This window comes from Larimichthys crocea, unplaced genomic scaffold (genome assembly GCF_000972845.2).
Source record: "Larimichthys crocea isolate SSNF unplaced genomic scaffold, L_crocea_2.0 scaffold39951, whole genome shotgun sequence".
Taxonomy (NCBI): domain Eukaryota; kingdom Metazoa; phylum Chordata; class Actinopteri; family Sciaenidae; genus Larimichthys; species Larimichthys crocea.
Window position 1 is genome coordinate 4,619 of NW_020855216.1, and position 4,618 is coordinate 9,236.

Consider the following 4,618-nt stretch of genomic DNA (forward strand, 5'->3'; position numbering starts at 1 on the left):
AGGTATGTAACTTATATGTGTATATAACCACATATGTTAGATCGATCTCAGTTTGTTCACGTCAATGATGAATCCTCCATGCACAGACCAAAGTTTGTCATGGAGTCCCACAAGGTTCTGTACTTGACCACTTCTATCAGTTTATATAGCTTCCTTTAGGGAACATATTAGGAATCACCTTTAACTTTCATGTTATGCTGACGACACCCAATTATATTTATCGATCAAGCCTATGCAACCAATCTTACTAAACTCCAAGCATGCCTAAGGATTAAAAAGTGGATGACCTACTTTTTTTATGTTAAATTCAGACAAACTGAAGTTCGGTAATTGGACCCAAACACCTCAGAAACTCTCTTTCTAGAGACTTAGTTACTTTAGATGGGATCACCCTGGCCTCCAGCTCCACTGTAAAGAATCTTGGAGTTGTTTTGATCAGGATTTGTCCTTTAAACGTCACATAAAACAATTCGAGGCTGCATTCTTCCACTTACGTAACACGGTAAAGAAAAACAGAAAAAGAAAAACTAGTCCATGCATTTGTTACTTCAGGCTGGACTATTGTAACTCTTTGTTTCAGGCTGCTCCAATAAGTCTCTGAGGACTTTGCAGTTAATTCAGATGCGCGGCACGTGTTCTGACAGGACCAAGATCAGAGATCACATCTCTCCATTTGGCTTCCTTGCATTGGCTCCCTGTTAAATCTAGAATAGAATTTAAATTCTTCTCCTACTTACAAAGCTCTTCAGGTCAGACACCATCATCTAAAGAGCCATATAAACCGACTACCACCTCTAGAACACTGCCTCTCAGGATGCTGGTTTCCTTGTGGTTCCTATAGTCTCCAAAAGTAGATTGGAGCCAGAGCTTTTCAGCTATCAGGCTCCTCTTGTGGAAAAAAACTACCATTCTGGGTTCAGGAGGCAGACACGGTCAACACCTTTAAGAGTAGACTGAAGACTTCCTCTTTGATAGAGCTTATAGTTAGTGCTGGCTCAGGTCATCCCTTAGTTATGCGGCCATAGGATTAGACTGCCAGGGGGACTCCCCCCCCCACCAGGGTTATGCCTAGCCAGGCACGGTATTGGTTGAAGATGCAGTCACATCTCCCTTACCGAAAACCCCTCTCTCTCTCTCTCTCTCTCTCTCTCTCTCTCCTCCTCTTCTCCACTCTCTCTCTCTCTCTCCTCTCTCTCTCTCTCTCTCTCCATCTGTAAACTCATGTCTCATAATCATGTCACTAACTAAACTCTTCCCTGGAGTTTTCTGTCTCTGTCGTCCAGCAGGTTCTCGTGGATCGTGGCTGTGCTGCGTGATCCGCAGACGTCCACTACAACATATAACTACTGGCATTATTACTCAAGATTGCAGAATCATTATCTGTGCTATGTCCATCATATCAGTCCATTGTATCATGATTCAGTCTGTCATTGTTATCTTGGAAGTCATTTAAATGTAATTCTGCATTGTCATCTTGTTATGTCTTTCAGTCATTGTAATCATTGTCATTAATCGTCATTGTATAGTCATTTAGTCATTCAGTACTTGCTTTCAGTTTGTATCAGTCATTTTACAGTCATGGTCTTGTCAATTTTAAATCAGTCATTGTAATTCATTGTCATTTACAGTCATTGTAATTCATGGTCATGCAGTCATTGTTATCATTGTCATTGGTATTCATTGTCATTTTATCATTCATTGTAATTCATTGTCATTTTATCAGTCATTGTAATTTCATTGTCATTTTATCAGTCATTGTAATTGTACATTGTTTGTGTTGATTTGTTCTGTACACGTGACATCTATTGCACGTCTGTCCGTCCTGGGAGAGGGATCCCTCCTCTTGTGGCTCTTCCTGAGGTTTCTTCCAACTTTTTTCCTGTTAAAGGTTTTGTATGCCTATTTATATCTGCCATCTCTCTCATGTATAAATATGTTATGCTAGTTCCTGTTTTCTGTCTTCCCCACTTACACGAACAATCCATTCTGTATGAATATGTTTCATAGTACCCCTCCCTTCAATATTATTGTAATCTTGTCATATTACACCGTAATATGGTCTCACCTGTAAATTAGCCTCTGATCTGTAAATACTATGACTTACTTTTTATACCACAATATGTTATAGCACACATGCACTTTACTGCCATATGCACTTCTGGTTAGATGGCTAACTGCATTTCGTTGCCTGTAACATGTACATGTGTAATGACATAAAAGTTGAATCTAATCTATCTAATCTATGATGTGTGATGTAAATGAATAATGTAATGTGAGTTGCTGTATGTAATATGTAATGTGATCATGATGTAACATGTAGAACTGGAGTTAATGTACTGGTTACTGTCTTTAGTGTGCTGTTATGTCCTGTAGCTGTATGTAATGAACTGTTGTGGAATTGTGATGTGTCATACGGTAATACATGTGATGTGATGTAGTATGTATGTGATGTAAGTATGTGAATGTAAAATGATACGTGATATGTGAGTCATATGTGTACATGTGATGTACTGTACTAATGTAAATGTGTGATGTGATGTAAAATGCACTGTATGTGATGTAATGTAATGTCATGTAACTGTGATGTCCGTCATCCAGTCATGAATAATGTGGATGTAATGTTCAATCCTGTACTGTATACTGTGCTGTCCTGTACTTCTGTCCCTGTCTGTCCTCCTGTCCTGTGCTGTGTGTCATTGGTCCAACTGTAATGTGCTTGTCCACTGTGCTGTACTGTCCTCCTGTTACCTGTTCCTGTGATGTCCTCTGTCATCATGTATGGCCTGTGATGGATGTACCATCCTGTACTGTCATGTGCTGTGCGGTCCTCTGGACCGGTCCTGGCTTGTGCTGTGCCTGTCATACTGTCCTGTCCGGTGCTGTGCTGTCCTCCATGTCCTGTGCTGTCCTGCCCTCCTGTGGCTGTCCTGTCACTCCTGTCATGTGCTGTCCTGTCTCCTGTCCCTGTGCTGTCCTGTCCTCAGGTCCTGTGCGGTCCTCCTGTACTAGTCCCTCCTGTACTGTGCTGTGCTGTCCTCCTATGTCCTGATGCTGTGGCTGTCCTCCTGCCGGTGCTGTCCTTCCTCCTGTCCTTTGCCTGTCCTGTCTCCATGTCCTGTGTGTGCTGTCCTCCTGTCCCCTGTGGCTGTCCTGTCCTCATGCACTGTGCTGTTGCTGTCCCCTGTCCTGTGCTGTCCTCACTGTCCTGTCCTGTGATGTCCTGTCCTCCTGTCCTGTGCTGTCCGCCTGCCTGTGGCATGTGCTGTCCTCCTGTCCCTGTCCTCCTAGTCCCGTGGCGTGCTGTTCTGTCCTACCTGATCCTGTGCTGTCCCTCCTTGTCCTGTCCTCCTGTCCTAGTGACTGTAGCGGTCCCTCCTGTCACTGTGCTTGTCCTCCATGTCCTGTGCTGTGCGGTCACTCCTGTCCTGTGCTGTCCAGGTCCTCCTGTCCTGTGGGATGTGCTGGCCTCCATGTACCCTGTGCTGTCTGTCCTCCGTCCTGTGCTGTCTGTCCTGTCATCCTGTCCCTGTGCTGTCTGTCCTACTGTCCTAGTGCTGTCCTGTCCTCCTGTACTGTTGCTGTGCTGTCCTCTTCACAAGTGCTGTCCTCCCTGTCCTGTCCTGTGCTGTCCTCCTGTCCGGTGCTGTCCGCCTGATACTGTCACTCCCTGTCCTGTCCTGTGACTGTCCCTCCTGTCTGTGCTGTGCTGTCCTCCGGTCCTGTGCTGTGGCTGTCCTCCTAGTCCTGATGCTGTGGCTGTCCTAGTGCTGTCCTCCTGTCCTGTGCTGTCCTGTCCTGAGTGGCTGTCATCCCTGTCCTGTGCTGTCCCTGTCTCCTTCGGCTGTCCCTCGCATTCCCCCCCTTCCACGCCTTCCTCGACAACACATTTCTGGCATTATCGCGATTAATCGCGATTCCTCTCTCAATAAATGTATCAAGAATTAAATGCATTTTTTTCGGAGACTGAAGCTTAAATGAATATGTATGTTATGTAAAATGAGCAATTAATGTAGAAGAAACACAGATAAGTATATGAAAATTCATTCTTTATTTGGCTAAGGTGCACATAAGGCACAGTGCACACGAAAAAAGCCAGAATGAGGAATATACTGACTAGTGCCACACTCCTGTAGTGTAGAACTGGGTGTTTTGCTTTGAGGTGAATTTGTTAAAGTCCGTGTTCTTCTGTGGAATTTTAAAATTCGGCGTTGCCAAACTGTGGCAAATTGCCTTGTTTTTTGTCCAACGAGCATCGGGCAACTTTTTAAAATGAAATGTTGCCCCTAAAAGGGTCCCTTAGGCATCTTACACCACAGACTCTCCGTTTAGTTAGGAATAGATCATAGACATATATACATAGACGCCCACTGAAGGCAGGTTGGTCCGTGCTGCGATACGTTAAATGGTCCGCCATATTGGATGTGGCAGATCTGCCCGGAAACTAAAACAGCAGGGCCGGTTTTTAAGCTGTGGGGCAATTGGGCGACCGCCCGGGGGTCATCTCCGTGAGGGCTTTAAATTAATGCCAATTCTTATAAACATACCATTCACACACACCCACTAATATATCTGGGAACAAAGCGCTACTTTGCCACAATCCAAATGGCGGCCGCCACCG